The 17872-nt window shown below is 52.2% G+C and overlaps 1 pseudogene; it reads left to right on the forward strand.

Annotated features, from left to right (window-relative positions):
• LOC115127021 (signal-induced proliferation-associated 1-like protein 2) overlaps nt 1-17872 on the forward strand; it is a 234752-nt pseudogene that overhangs the window by 67319 nt on the left and 149561 nt on the right.

A 17872-nucleotide genomic window follows, 5' to 3' on the forward strand; every position in this document is an offset into this window, starting at 1 on the left:
CCTGTCCTTGAGCACAGATAGATCAATGATGCAGTAGAGCCCCCATACTGCTCTCTGTCTCCCACCCTCCTCTCTTCCTCAGCAGTAGAGCCCCCATACGGTCTGGTCTGGCCTAGCCTGGTCTGGCCTGGTCTGGTCTGGCCTGGTCTGGCCTAGCCTGGCCTGGTCTGGTCTGGCCTGGTCTGGCCTAGCCTGGCCTGGTCTAGCCTGGTCTGGCCTGGTCTAGCCTGGTCTGGTCTGGCCTAGCCTGGTCTGGTCTGGTCTGGTCTGGCCTGGCCTGGTCTGGTCTGGTCTAGGTCCAGCCACCTCATCTGTGGGCCAAACCCCAGCAAAGATGTGATAAAGAGGTCAATGGAACGCAGACCGGGGGGAATAGATGGACCCTGGATTGGTGCACATTCAACAAATCTGATCTATCAAAATTGATATTCATCAAATCCGTCATGATTGAGGTATTGTAACAGTCCGGTATTTGGTTGTTTTATCTGCATAACATTTACAAGATGTTCCATTTTAGGTTTAGAAGAAGTGACTGCTAAATGCTAACTCCCATTTGTATAAGCTGGTAGCATAGCTAGCATACAGAAACCAGCTGTGGTAGTCAGAATAATGTTTCACTGTAGGTGATTGGTGATGATGACATAACCATGTATTGGAGTTGACCTCCATACAACATTGTGCTCTGATTGTTACCTCATCATAGTGAGGAGATTCTGGATCTTTCAGAGATAGAGACAGGGATGGAGACAGAGACAGGGATGGAGACAGAGACAGGGATGGAGACATGGATGGAGACAGAGACAGGGATGGAGACAGGGATGAAGACATGGATGGAGACATGGATGGAGACAGAGACAGGGATGGAGACAGGGATGGAGACAGAGACATGGATGGAGACAGAGACAGGGATGGAGACAGGGATGAAGACATGGATGGAGACATGGATGGAGACAGAGACAGGGATGGAGACAGAGAGAGGGATGGAGACAGAGACATGGATGGAGACAGAGACAGGGATGGAGACAGAGACAGGGATGGAGACAGAGACATGGATGAGACAGAGACAGGGATGGATACAGAGACAGGTATGGAGACAGAGACAGGGATGGAGATAGAGACAGGGATGGAGACAGAGACAGGGATGGAGACAGAGACAGGTATGGAGACAGAGAGAGGGATGGAGACAGGGATGGAGACAGAGACAGGGATGGACACAGGGATGGAGACAGAGACAGGGATGGAGACAGAGACAGGGATGGAGACAGAGACATGGATGGAGACAGAGACATGGATGAGACAGAGACAGGGATGGATACAGAGACAGGTATGGAGACAGAGACAGGGATGGAGATAGAGACAGGGATGGAGACAGAGACAGGGATGGAGACAGAGTCAGGTATGGAGACAGAGAGAGGGATGGAGACAGGGATGGAGACAGAGACATGGATGGAGACAGAGACAGGGATGGAGACAGGGATGAAGACATGGATGGAGACATGGATGGAGACAGAGACAGGGATGGAGACAGAGAGAGGGATGGAGACAGAGACATGGATGGAGACAGAGACAGGGATGGAGACAGGGATGAAGACATGGATGGAGACATGGATGGAGACAGAGACAGGGATGGAGACAGAGAGAGGGATGGAGACAGAGACATGGATGGAGACAGAGACATGGATGGAGACAGAGACATGGATGGAGACAGAGAGAGGGATGGAGATAGAGACAGGGAAGGAGACATGGATGGAGACATGGATGGAGACAGAGACAGGGATGGAGACAGAGACAGGGATGGAGACAGAGACATGGATGGAGACAGAGACATGGATGAGACAGAGACAGGGATGGATACAGAGACAGGTATGGAGACAGAGACAGGGATGGAGATAGAGACAGGGATGGAGACAGAGACAGGTATGGAGACAGAGAGAGGGATGGAGACAGAGACATGGATGGAGACAGGGATGGAGACAGAGACAGGGATGGAGACAGAGACAGGGATGGAGACAGGGATGGAGACAGAGACATGGATGGAGACAGAGACAGGGATGGAGACAGAGACATGGATGGAGACATGGATGGAGACAGAGACAGGGATGGAGACAGAGACAGGGATGAAGACATGGATGGAGACAGAGACATGGATGGAGACAGACAGGGACATGGATGGAGACAGAGACAGGGATGGAGACAGAGACATGGATGGAGACATGGATGGAGACATAGATGGATGAGACAGAGACAGGGATGGATACAGAGACAGGTATGGAGACAGAGACAGGGATGGAGATAGAGACAGGGATGGAGACAGAGACAGGGATGGAGACAGGGATGAGACAGAGACAGGGATGGAGACAGGGATGGAGACATGGATGGAGACAGAGACAGGGATGGACATGGATGGAGACAGAGACAGGGATGGAGACAGAGACAGGGATGGAGACAGGACATGGATGGAGACAGAGACATGGATGAGACAGAGACAGGGATGGATACAGAGACAGGATGGAGACAGAGACAGGGATGGAGACAGAGACATGGATGGAGACATGGATGGAGACAGAGACAGGGATGGAGACAGAGAGAGGGATGGAGACAGGGATGGAGACAGAGACATGGATGGAGACAGAGACAGGGATGGAGACAGGGATGGAGACAGATGGAGACATGGATGGAGACAGAGACAGGGATGGAGACAGAGAGGGATGGAGACAGAGACATGGATGGAGACAGAGACATGGGATGGAGACAGGGATGAAGACATGGATGGAGACATGGATGGAGACAGAGACAGGGATGGAGACAGGGATGGAGACAGAGACATGGATGGAGACAGAGACATGGATGGAGACAGAGACAGGGATGGAGATAGGATGGAGACATGGATGGAGACATGGATGGAGACAGAGACAGGGATGGAGACAGAGACAGGGATGGAGACAGAGACATGGATGGAGACAGAGACATGGATGAGACAGAGACAGGGATGGATACAGAGACAGGTATGGAGACAGAGACAGGGATGGAGATAGAGACAGGGATGGAGACAGAGACAGGTATGGAGACAGAGAGAGGGATGGAGACAGAGACATGGATGGAGACAGGGATGGAGACAGAGACAGGGATGGAGACAGAGACAGGGATGGAGACAGGGATGGAGACAGAGACATGGATGGAGACAGAGACAGGGATGGAGACAGGGATGAAGACATGGATGGAGACATGGATGGAGACAGAGACAGGGATGGAGACAGAGAGAGGGATAGAGACAGAGACATGGATGGAGACAGAGACATGGATGGAGACAGAGACATGGATGGAGAGACATGGATGGAGACATGGATGGAGACAGAGACAGGGATGGAGACAGATACAGGGATGGAGACAGAGACAGGGATGGAGACATGGATGGAGACAGAGACAGGGATGGAGACAGGGATGAAGACAGAGACAGGGATGGAGACAGAGACATGGATGGAGACCGAGACAGGGATGGAGACAGAGACAGGGATGGAGACAGAGACAGGGATGGAGACAGAGACATGGATGGAGACATGGATGGAGACAGAGACAGGGATGGAGACAGAGACAGGGATGAAGACATGGATGGAGACAGAGACATGGATGGAGACAGAGACAGGGATGGAGACATGGATGGAGACAGAGACAGGGATGGAGACAGAGACAGGGATGGAGACAGGGATGGAGACAGAGACAGGGATGGAGACAGAGATATGGGTGGAGACAGGGATGGAGACAGAGACAGGGATGGAGACAGAGACAGGGATGGATACAGATGGAGACAGGGATGGAGACAGAGACAGTGGATGGAGACCTGGATGGAGACAGAGACAGGGATGGAGACAGAGACAGGGATGGAGACAGAGACAGGGATGGAGACAGAGACATGGATGGAGACAGAGACATGGATGGACAGAGACAGGGATGGATACAGAGACAGGTATGGAGACAGAGACAGGGATGGAGATAGAGACAGGGATGGAGACAGGGAGACAGGTATGGAGACAGAGGAGGGATGGAGACAGAGACATGGATGGAGACAGGGATGGAGACAGAGACAGGGATGGAGACAGAGACAGGGATGGAGACAGGGATGGAGACAGAGACATGGATGGAGACAGAGACATGGATGGAGACAGAGAAGACATGGATGGAGACATGGATGGAGACAGAGACAGGGATGGAGACAGAGAGAGGGATGGAGACAGAGACATGGATGGAGACAGAGACATGGATGGAGACAGAGACATGGATGGAGACAGAGAGAGGGATGGAGATAGAGACAGGGATGGAGACATGGATGGAGACATGGATGGAGACAGAGACAGGGATGGAGACAGAGACAGGGATGGAGATAGAGACAGGGATGGAGACAGAGACAGGGATGGAGACAGGGATGGAGACAGAGACAGGGATGGAGACATGGATGGAAACAGAGACAGGGATGGAGATAGAGACAGGGATGGAGAAATGGATGGAGACAGAGACAGGGATGGAGACAGGGATGGAGACAGAGACAGGGATGGAGACAGAGACATGGATGGAGACCGAGACAGGGATGGAGACAGAGACAGGGATGGAGACAGAGACAGGGATGGAGACAGAGACATGGATGGAGACATGGATGGAGACAGAGACAGGGATGGAGACAGAGACAGGGATGAAGACATGGATGGAGACAGAGACATGGATGGAGACAGAGACAGGGATGGAGACATGGATGGAGACAGAGACAGGGATGGAGACAGAGACAGGGATGAAGACAGGGATGGAGACAGAGACAGGGATGGAGATAGAGACAGGGATGGAGACAGAGACAGGTATGGAGACAGAGAGAGGGATGGAGACAGAGACATGGATGGAGACAGGGATGGAGACAGAGACAGGGATGGAGACAGGGATGGAGACAGAGACATGGATGGAGACAGAGACAGGGATGGAGACAGGGATGAAGACATGGATGGAGACATGGATGGAGACAGAGACAGGGATGGAGACAGAGAGAGGGATGGAGACAGAGACATGGATGGAGACAGAGACATGGATGGAGACAGAGACATGGATGGAGACAGAGAGAGGGATAGAGATAGAGACAGGGATGGAGACATGGATGGAGACATGGATGGAGACAGAGACAGGGATGGAGACAGAGACAGGGATGGAGACAGATGGAGACAGGGATGGAGACAGAGACAGGGATGGAGACAGGATGGAAACAGAGGGATGGAGATAGAGACAGGGATGGAGAAATGGATGGAGACAGGGATGGGATGGAGACAGGGATGGAGACAGAGACAGGGATGGAGACAGAGACATGGATGGAGACAGAGACAGGGATGGAGACAGAGACAGGGATGGAGACAGAGACAGGGATGGAGACAGAGACATGGATGGAGACATGGATGGAGACAGAGACAGGGATGGAGACAGAGACAGGGATGATGGAGACAGAGACATGGATGGAGACAGAGACAGGGATGGAGACATGGATGGAGACAGAGACAGGGATGGAGACAGAGACAGGGATGAAGACAGGGATGGAGACAGAGACAGGGATGGAGACAGAGATATGGGTGGAGACATGGATGGAGACAGAGACAGGGATGGAGACAGGGATGAAGACATGGATGGAGACATGGATGGAGACAGAGACAGGGATGGAGACAGGGATGGAGACAGAGACATGGATGGAGACAGAGACAGGGATGGAGACAGGGATGAAGACATGGATGGAGACATGGATGGAGACAGAGACAGGGATGGAGACAGAGAGAGGGATGGAGACAGAGACATGGATGGAGACAGAGACAGGGATGGAGACAGAGACAGGGATGGAGACAGAGACATGGATGAGACAGAGACAGGGATGGATACAGAGACAGGTATGGAGACAGAGACAGGGATGGAGATAGAGACAGGGATGGAGACAGAGACAGGGATGGAGACAGAGACAGGTATGGAGACAGAGAGAGGGATGGAGACAGGGATGGAGAAATGGATGGAGACAGAGACAGGGATGGACACAGGGATGGAGACAGAGACAGGGATGGAGACAGAGACAGGGATGGAGACAGAGACATGGATGGAGACAGAGACATGGATGAGACAGAGACAGGGATGGATACAGAGACAGGTATGGAGACAGAGACAGGGATGGAGATAGAGACAGGGATGGAGACAGAGACAGGGATGGAGACAGAGTCAGGTATGGAGACAGAGAGAGGGATGGAGACAGGGATGGAGACAGAGACATGGATGGAGACAGAGACAGGGATGGAGACAGGGATGAAGACATGGATGGAGACATGGATGGAGACAGAGACAGGGATGGAGACAGAGAGAGGGATGGAGACAGAGACATGGATGGAGACAGAGACAGGGATGGAGACAGGGATGAAGACATGGATGGAGACATGGATGGAGACAGAGACAGGGATGGAGACAGAGAGAGGGATGGAGACAGAGACATGGATGGAGACAGAGACATGGATGGAGACAGAGACATGGATGGAGACAGAGAGAGGGATGGAGATAGAGACAGGGAAGGAGAAATGGATGGAAACATGGATGGAGACAGAGACAGGGATGGAGACAGAGACAGGGATGGAGACAGAGACATGGATGGAGACAGAGACATGGATGAGACAGAGACAGGGATGGATACAGAGACAGGTATGGAGACAGAGACAGGGATGGAGATAGAGACAGGGATGGAGACAGAGACAGGTATGGAGACAGAGAGAGGGATGGAGACAGAGACATGGATGGAGACAGGGATGGAGACAGAGAGAGGGATGGAGACAGAGACATGGATGGAGACAGGGATGGAGACAGAGACAGGGATGGAGACAGAGACAGGGATGGAGACAGGGATGGAGACAGAGACATGGATGGAGACAGAGACAGGGATGGAGACAGGGATGAAGACATGGATGGAGACATGGATGGAGACAGAGACAGGGATGGAGACAGAGACATGGATGGAGACAGAGACATGGATGGAGACAGAGACATGGATGGAGACATGGATGGAGACATGGATGGAGACAGAGACAGGGATGGAGACAGATACAGGGATGGAGACAGAGACAGGGATGGAGACATGGATGGAGACAGAGACAGGGATGGAGACAGGGATGAAGACAGAGACAGGGATGGAGACAGAGACATGGATGGAGACCGAGACAGGGATGGAGACAGAGACAGGGATGGAGACAGAGACAGGGATGGAGACAGAGACATGGATGGAGACATGGATGGAGACAGAGACAGGGATGGAGACAGAGACAGGGATGAAGACATGGATGGAGACAGAGACATGGATGGAGACAGAGACAGGGATGGAGACATGGATGGAGACAGAGACAGGGATGGAGACAGAGACAGGGATGAAGACAGGGATGGAGACAGAGACAGGGATGGAGACAGAGATATGGGTGGAGACAGGGATGGAGACAGAGACAGGGATGGAGACAGAGACAGGGATGAATACAGGGATGGAGACAGGGATGGAGACAGAGACAGTGATGGAGACCTGGATGGAGACAGAGACAGGTATGGAGACAGAGACAGGGATGGAGACAGAGACAGGGATGGAGACAGAGACATGGATGGAGACAGAGACATGGATGAGACAGAGACAGGGATGGATACAGAGACAGGTATGGAGACAGAGACAGGGATGGAGATAGAGACAGGGATGGAGACAGAGACAGGTATGGAGACAGAGAGAGGGATGGAGACAGAGACATGGATGGAGACAGGGATGGAGACAGAGACAGGGATGGAGACAGAGACAGGGATGGAGACAGGGATGGAGACAGAGACATGGATGGAGACAGAGACAGGGATGGAGACAGGGATGAAGACATGGATGGAGACATGGATGGAGACAGAGACAGGGATGGAGACAGAGAGAGGGATGGAGACAGAGACATGGATGGAGACAGAGACATGGATGGAGACAGAGACATGGATGGAGACAGAGAGAGGGATGGAGATAGAGACAGGGATGGAGACATGGATGGAGACATGGATGGAGACAGAGACAGGGATGGAGACAGAGACAGGGATGGAGACAGAGACAGGGATGAAGACAGGGATGGAGACAGAGACAGGGATGGAGACAGAGATATGGGTGGAGACATGGATGGAGACAGAGACAGGGATGGAGACAGGGATGAAGACATGGATGGAGACATGGATGGAGACAGAGACAGGGATGGAGACAGGGATGGAGACAGAGACATGGATGGAGACAGAGACAGGGATGGAGACAGGGATGAAGACATGGATGGAGACATGGATGGAGACAGAGACAGGGATGGAGACAGAGAGAGGGATGGAGACAGAGACATGGATGGAGACAGAGACAGGGATGGAGACAGAGACAGGGATGGAGACAGAGACATGGATGAGACAGAGACAGGGATGGATACAGAGACAGGTATGGAGACAGAGACAGGGATGGAGATAGAGACAGGGATGGAGACAGAGACAGGGATGGAGACAGAGACAGGTATGGAGACAGAGAGAGGGATGGAGACAGGGATGGAGAAATGGATGGAGACAGAGACAGGGATGGACACAGGGATGGAGACAGAGACAGGGATGGAGACAGAGACAGGGATGGAGACAGAGACATGGATGGAGACAGAGACATGGATGAGACAGAGACAGGGATGGATACAGAGACAGGTATGGAGACAGAGACAGGGATGGAGATAGAGACAGGGATGGAGACAGAGACAGGGATGGAGACAGAGTCAGGTATGGAGACAGAGAGAGGGATGGAGACAGGGATGGAGACAGAGACATGGATGGAGACAGAGACAGGGATGGAGACAGGGATGAAGACATGGATGGAGACATGGATGGAGACAGAGAGAGGGATGGAGACAGAGACATGGATGGAGACAGAGACAGGGATGGAGACAGGGATGAAGACATGGATGGAGACATGGATGGAGACAGAGACAGGGATGGAGACAGAGAGAGGGATGGAGACAGAGACATGGATGGAGACAGAGACATGGATGGAGACAGAGACATGGATGGAGACAGAGAGAGGGATGGAGATAGAGACAGGGAAGGAGACATGGATGGAGACATGGATGGAGACAGAGACAGGGATGGAGACAGAGACAGGGATGGAGACAGAGACATGGATGGAGACAGAGACATGGATGAGACAGAGACAGGGATGGATACAGAGACAGGTATGGAGACAGAGACAGGGATGGAGATAGAGACAGGGATGGAGACAGAGACAGGTATGGAGACAGAGAGAGGGATGGAGACAGAGACATGGATGGAGACAGGGATGGAGACAGAGACAGGGATGGAGACAGAGACAGGGATGGAGACAGGGATGGAGACAGAGACATGGATGGAGACAGAGACAGGGATGGAGACAGAGACATGGATGGAGACATGGATGGAGACAGAGACAGGGATGGAGACAGAGACAGGGATGAAGACATGGATGGAGCCAGAGACATGGATGGAGACAGAGACAGGGATGGAGACATGGATGGAGACAGAGACAGGGATGGAGACAGAGACAGGGATGAAGACAGGGATGGAGACAGAGACATGGATGAGACAGAGACAGGGATGGATACAGAGACAGGTATGGAGACAGAGACAGGGATGGAGATAGAGACAGGGATGGAGACAGAGACAGGGATGGAGACAGAGACAGGTATGGAGACAGAGAGAGGGATGGAGACAGGGATGGAGAAATGGATGGAGACAGAGACAGGGATGGACACAGGGATGGAGACAGAGACAGGGATGGAGACAGAGACAGGGATGGAGACAGAGACATGGATGGAGACAGAGACATGGATGAGACAGAGACAGGGATGGATACAGAGACAGGTATGGAGACAGAGACAGGGATGGAGATAGAGACAGGGATGGAGACAGAGACAGGGATGGAGACAGAGTCAGGTATGGAGACAGAGAGAGGGATGGAGACAGGGATGGAGACAGAGACATGGATGGAGACAGAGACAGGGATGGAGACAGGGATGAAGACATGGATGGAGACATGGATGGAGACAGAGACAGGGATGGAGACAGAGAGAGGGATGGAGACAGAGACATGGATGGAGACAGAGACAGGGATGGAGACAGGGATGAAGACATGGATGGAGACATGGATGGAGACAGAGACAGGGATGGAGACAGAGAGAGGGATGGAGACAGAGACATGGATGGAGACAGAGACATGGATGGAGACAGAGAGAGGGATGGAGATAGAGACAGGGAAGGAGACATGGATGGAGACATGGATGGAGACAGAGACAGGGATGGAGACAGAGACAGGGATGGAGACAGAGACATGGATGGAGACAGAGACATGGATGAGACAGAGACAGGGATGGATACAGAGACAGGTATGGAGACAGAGACAGGGATGGAGATAGAGACAGGGATGGAGACAGAGACAGGGATGGAGATAGAGACAGGGATGGAGACAGAGACAGGTATGGAGACAGAGAGAGGGATGGAGACAGAGACATGGATGGAGACAGGGATGGAGACAGAGACAGGGATGGAGACAGAGACAGGGATGGAGACAGGGATGGAGACAGAGACATGGATGGAGACAGAGACAGGGATGGAGACAGGGATGAAGACATGGATGGAGACATGGATGGAGACAGAGACAGGGATGGAGACAGAGAGAGGGATGGAGACAGAGACATGGATGGAGACAGAGACATGGATGGAGACAGAGACATGGATGGAGACAGAGACATGGATGGAGACATGGATGGAGACAGAGACAGGGATGGAGACAGATACAGGGATGGAGACAGAGACAGGGATGGAGACATGGATGGAGACAGAGACAGGGATGGAGACAGGGATGAAGACAGAGACAGGGATGGAGACAGAGACATGGATGGAGACCGAGACAGGGATGGAGACAGAGACAGGGATGGAGACAGAGACAGGGATGGAGACAGAGACATGGATGGAGACATGGATGGAGACAGAGACAGGGATGGAGACAGAGACAGGGATGAAGACATGGATGGAGACAGAGACATGGATGGAGACAGAGACAGGGATGGAGACATGGATGGAGACAGAGACAGGGATGGAGACAGAGACAGGGATGAAGACAGGGATGGAGACAGAGACAGGGATGGAGACAGAGATATGGGTGGAGACAGGGATGGAGACAGAGACAGGGATGGAGACAGAGACAGGGATGAATACAGGGATGGAGACAGGGATGGAGACAGAGACAGTGATGGAGACCTGGATGGAGACAGAGACAGGTATGGAGACAGAGACAGGGATGGAGACAGAGACAGGGATGGAGACAGAGACATGGATGGAGACAGAGACATGGATGAGACAGAGACAGGGATGGATACAGAGACAGGTATGGAGACAGAGACAGGGATGGAGATAGAGACAGGGATGGAGACAGAGACAGGTATGGAGACAGAGACATGGAGACATGGATGGAGACAGGGATGGAGACAGAGACAGGGATGGAGACAGAGACAGGGATGGAGACAGGGATGGAGACAGAGACATGGATGGAGACAGAGACAGGGATGGAGACAGGGATGAAGACATGGATGGAGACATGGATGGAGACAGAGACAGGGATGGAGACAGAGAGAGGGATGGAGACAGAGACATGGATGGAGACAGAGACATGGATGGAGACAGAGACATGGATGGAGACAGAGAGAGGGATGGAGATAGAGACAGGGATGGAGACATGGATGGAGACATGGATGGAGACAGAGACAGGGATGGAGACAGAGACAGGGATGGAGATAGAGACAGGGATGGAGACAGAGACAGGGATGGAGACAGGGATGGAGACAGAGACAGGGATGGAGACATGGATGGAAACAGAGACAGGGATGGAGATAGAGACAGGGATGGAGAAATGGATGGAGACAGGGATGGGGATGGAGACAGAGACAGGGATGGAGACAGAGACATGGATGGAGACAGACAGGGATGGAGACAGAGACAGGGATGGAGAGACAGGGATGGAGACAGAGACATGGATGGAGACAGGATGGAGACAGAGACAGGGATGGATGGATGGAGACAGGATGGATGGAGACAGAGACAGGGATGGAGACATGGATGGAGACAGAGACAGGGATGGAGACAGAGACAGGGATGGAGGAGACAGAGACAGGGATGGAGATAGAGACAGGATGGAGACAGAGACAGGTATGGAGACAGAGAGAGGAGACATGGATGGAGACAGGGATGGAGACAGAGGATGGAGACAGAGACAGGGATGGAGAGACAGGATGGAGACAGAGACAGGGATGGAGACAGGGATGAAGACATGGATGGAGACAGAGACAGGGATGGAGACAGAGAGAGGGATGGAGACAGAGACATGGATGGAGACAGAGACATGGATGGAGACAGAGACATGGATGGAGACAGAGAGAGGGATAGATGGAGACAGGAGAGACATGGATGGAGACAGAGACAGGGATGGAGACAGGACAGGGATGGAGATGGAGAGACAGGGATGGAGACATGGATGGAGACAGAGACAGGATGGAGACAGATGAAACAGGGATGGAGATGGAGATAGAGACAGGGATGGAGAAAGAGACAGGGATGGAGACAGGGATGGAGACAGAGACAGGGATGGAGACAGAGACATGGATGGAGACAGAGACAGGGATGGAGACAGAGACAGGGATGGAGACAGAGACAGGGATGGAGACAGAGACATGGATGGAGACATGGATGGAGACAGAGACAGGGATGGAGACAGAGACAGGGATGAAGACATGGATGGAGACAGAGACATGGATGGAGACAGAGACAGGGATGGAGACATGGATGGAGACAGAGACAGGGATGGAGACAGAGACAGGGATGAAGACAGGGATGGAGACAGAGACAGGGATGGAGACAGAGATATGGGTGGAGACATGGATGGAGACAGAGACAGGGATGGAGACAGAGACAGGGATGAATACAGGGATGGAGACAGGGATGGAGACAGGGTTTGAGACATGGATGGAGACAGAGACAGTGATGGAGACCTGGATGGAGACAGAGACAGGTATGGAGACAGAGACAGGGATGGAGATAGAGACAGGGATGGAGATAGAGACAGGGATGGAGACAGAGACAGGGATGAAGACATGGATGGAGACAGAGACAGGGATGGAGACAGAGACAGGGATGAAGACAGAGACAGGGATGGAGACAGAGACATGGATGGAGACAGAGACAGGGATGGAGACAGAGACGGGGATGGAGACAGAGACAGGGATGGAGACATGGATGGAGACATGGATGGAGACAGAGACAGGGATGGAGACAGAGACAGGGATGGAGATAGAGACAGGGATGGAGACAGGGATGGAGACATGGATGGAAACAGAGACAGGGATGGAGATAGAGACAGGGATGGAGAAATGGATGGAGACAGAGACAGGGATGGAGACAGGGATGGAGACAGAGACAGGGATGGAGACAGAGACATGGATGGAGACCGAGACAGGGATGGAGACAGAGACAGGGATGGAGACAGAGACAGGGATGGAGACAGAGACATGGATGGAGACATGGATGGAGACAGAGACAGGGATGGAGACAGAGACAGGGATGAAGACATGGATGGAGACAGAGACATGGATGGAGACAGAGACAGGGATGGAGACATGGATGGAGACAGAGACAGGGATGGAGACAGAGACAGGGATGAAGACAGGGATGGAGACAGAGACAGGGATGGAGACAGAGATATGGGTGGAGACATGGATGGAGACAGAGACAGGGATGGAGACAGAGACAGGGATGAATACAGGGATGGAGACAGGGATGGAGACAGGGTTTGAGACATGGATGGAGACAGAGACAGTGATGGAGACCTGGATGGAGACAGAGACAGGTATGGAGACAGAGACAGGGATGGAGATAGAGACAGGGATGGAGATAGAGACAGGGATGGAGACATGGATGGAGACAGAGACAGGGATGGAGACAGAGACAGGGATGAAGACAGAGACAGGGATGGACACAGAGACATGGATGGAGACAGAGACAGGGATGGAGACAGAGACGGGGATGGAGACAGAGACAGGGATGGAGACAGAGACATGGATGGAGACAGAGACATGGATGGAGACAGGATGGGATGGAGACATGGATGGAGACATGGATGGAGACAGAGACAGGGATGGAGACAGAGACAGGGATGGAGACAGAGACAGGGATGGAGACATGGATGGAGACAGAGACAGGGATGGAGACAGAGACAGGGATGGAGACATGGACGGAGACAGAGACAGGGATGGAGACAGAGACAGGGATGGAGACATGGATGGAGACAGAGACAGGGATGGAGACAGAGACAGGGATGGAGACATGGATGGAGACATGGATGGAGACAGACAGGGATGGAGACAGAGACATGGATGGAGACAGGGATGGAGACAGAGACAGGGATGGAGACATGGATGGAGACATGGATGGAGACAGAGACAGGGATGGAGACAGAGACAGTGATGGAGACAGAGACAGGGATGGAGACAGAGACAGGGATGGAGACAGGGATGGAGACAGGGATGGAGACAGAGACAGGGATGGAGACAGGGATGGAGACATGGATGGAGACAGACAGGGATGGAGACAGAGACATGGATGGAGACAGGGATGGAGACAGAGACAGGGATGGAGACAGGGATGGAGACATGGATGGAGACATGGATGGAGACAGACAGGGATGGAGACAGAGACATGGATTGAGACAGAGACAGGGATGGAGACATGGATGGAGACAGAGACAGGGATGGAGACAGAGACAGGGATGGAGACAGAGACGGGGATGGAGACATGGATGGAGACATGGATGGAGACAGACAGGGATGGAGACAGAGACATGGATGGAGACAGGGATGGAGACAGAGACAGGGATGGAAACATGGATGGAGACATGGATGGAGACAGACAGGATGGAGACAGAGACAGGGATAGAGACAGAGACAGGGATGGAGACAGAGACGGGGATGGAGACATGGATGGAGACATGGACGGAGACAGGGATAGAGACAGACATGGTTGGAGACAGAGACCTGTATTTATTCAAGATATATGAAAAAGATTTGTCTAAACCTTAACGATGATTCATATTTACCATATTTAAGTGACATTTGTCTTAAATGTATGTTTTAAAATATCAAATATAATCAAATAGGTCAAATAAATGCCACCAATGCAAGTCACTGTACATGGACTACAAATTGGCTTAGAGCAAATAGCTATTCTGGGGGCCAAACTCCATAGGGTCTGTAGAATGATGGGTTCCTGTGTGTCCTGCTGCTCCACTGGGTTCCTGTGTGTTCTGCTGCTCCACTGGGTTCCTGTGTGTTCTGCTGCTCCACTGGGTTCCTGTGTGTTCTGCTGCTCCACTGGGTTCCTGTGTGTTCTGCTGCTCCACTGGGTTCCTGTGTGTTCTGCTGCTCCACTGGGTTCCTGTGTGTTCTGCTGCTCCAGTGAGTTCCTGTGTGTTCTGCTGCTCCACTGGGTTCCTGTGTGTTCTGCTGCTCCACTGGGTTCCTGTGTGTTCTGCTGCTCCACTGGGTTCCGGTGTGTTCTGCTGCTCCACTGGGTTCCTGTGTGTTCTGCTGCTCCAGTGAGTTCCTGTGTGTTCTGCTGCTCCACTGGGTTCCTGTGTGTTCTGCTGCTCCACTGGGTTCCTGTGTGTTCTGCTGCTCCACTGGGTTCCTGTGTGTTCTACTGCTCCACTGGGTTCCTGTGCGTTCTGCTGCTCCACTGGGTTCCTGTGTGTTCTGCTGCTCCACTGGGTTCCTGTGTGTTCTGCTGCTCCACTGGGTTCCTGCGTGTTCTGCTGCTCCACTGGGTTCCTGTGTGTTCTGCTGCTTCACTGGGTTCCTGTGTGTTCTGCTGCTCCACTGGGTTCCTGTGTGTTCTGCTGCTCCACTGGGTTCCTGTGTGTTCTGCTGCTCCACTGGGTTCCTGTGTGTTCTGCTGCTCCACCGGGTTCCTGTGTGTCCTGCTGCTCCACTGGGTTCCTGTGTGTTCTGCTGCTCCACTGGGTTCCTGTGTGTTCTGCTGCTCCACTGGGTTCCTGTGTGTTCTGCTGCTCCACTGGGTTCCTGTGTGTTCTGCTGCTCCACTGGGTTCCTGTGTGTTCTGCTGCTCCAGTGAGTTCCTGTGTGTTCTGCTGCTCCACTGGGTTCCTGTGTGTTCTGCTGCTCCAGTGGGTTCCTGTGTGTTCTGCTGCTCCAGTGGGTTCCTGTGTGTTCTGCTGCTCCAGTGAGTTCCTGTGTGTTCTGCTGCTCCACTGGGTTCCTGTGTGTTCTGCTGCTCCACTGGGTTCCTGTGTGTTCTGCTGCTCCACCGGGTTCCTGTGTGTTCTGCTGCTCCACTGGGTTCCTGTGTGTTCTGCTGCTCCAGTGGGTTCCTGTGTGTTCTGCTGCTCCACCGGGTTCCTGTGTGTTCTGCTGCTCCACTGGGTTCCTGTGTGTTCTGCTGCTCCACTGGGTTCCTGTGTGTTCTGCTGCTCCACCGGGTTCCTGTGTGTTCTGCTGCTCCACTGGGTTCCTGTGTGTCCTGCTGCTCCAGTGGGTTCCTGTGTGTCCTGCTGCTCCTGCCACCAAAGCAGTCGGCTCTAGCTGCCATTACACAGAATTCACTGTCATTAGGTGGAACCCTGCTTCTGTTTTCAGGAACAATCGTTTTTCTTCTGTCCTGTCAGACTGATAAGGCTGAATGTCACGATCTGGATCCCTGACACACACACTCGCTCTTTTCCCTTACATATGCTAATGATGCTGTTGGTGGCTTGGTCACAGTTGGAGAGGGGAAGGAGGAGAGAGAGGGGGGGGAGCAGAAGGAGGAGAGAGGGAGAGGGGAAGGAGGAGAGAGAGAGGGGGGGCAGAAGGAGGAGAGAGGGAGAGGGGAAGGAGGAGAGAGAGAGGGGGAGCAGAAGGAGGAGAGAGAGAGGGGGAGCAGAAGGAGGAAAGAGAGAGGGGGGAGCAGAAGGAGGAAAGAGAGAGGGGGGAGCAGCAGGAGGAAAGAGGGAGGTAGAGGGACATCTGGACAGCAGCTGTATGCATTTCAGTAGAATGACTGCTGTCACTTTCACTACCTCTTTCTCTCTCTCTCTTCAATGTCAAGTGAAATAGATAATAAACAAAAGTGAAATAAACAATAAAAATGAACAGTAAACATTGCACTCTCAAAAGGAATAGAGACATTTCAAATGTCATATTATATATATATTTTTAACATATATATATATATACGGTGTTGTAATGATGTGCAAATAGTTAAAGTACAAAAGGGAAAATAAATCAACATAAATATAGTGTTTGTTCGTCACTGGTTGTCTTTTCTTGTTGCAACGGGATATTTTTGCAGAATTCTGCCATGTTTCAATTTGGTTTTGTACCATTTTGTGACTTTTTGGTTGGTGAGCGGACCCCACACCTCACAAACATAAAGGGCCAATGAGTTCTATAACTGATTCAAGTATTTTTAGCCAGATGCTAATTGGTATGTCGAATTTGATGTTCCTTTTGATTGTGTAGAAGGCCCTACTTGCCTTCTGTCTCACATCATTCGCAGCTTGGTATATGTTACCTGTGGAGCTGATGTTTAGGCCAGGGTATGTATAGTTTTTTTGTGTGCTCTAGGACAACAGTTTCTAGATGGAATTTGTATTTGTGGTCCTGGCAACTAGACCTTTTTTTTGGAACGCCATTATTTTTGTCTTCCTGAGATTTACTGTCAGGGCCCAGGTCTGGCAGAATCTGTGCAGAACATCTAGGTGCTGCTGTAGGCCCTCCTTGGTTGGGGA

Source organism: Oncorhynchus nerka, linkage group LG23 (assembly GCF_034236695.1).
Source record: "Oncorhynchus nerka isolate Pitt River linkage group LG23, Oner_Uvic_2.0, whole genome shotgun sequence".
Classification (NCBI taxonomy): domain Eukaryota; kingdom Metazoa; phylum Chordata; class Actinopteri; order Salmoniformes; family Salmonidae; genus Oncorhynchus; species Oncorhynchus nerka.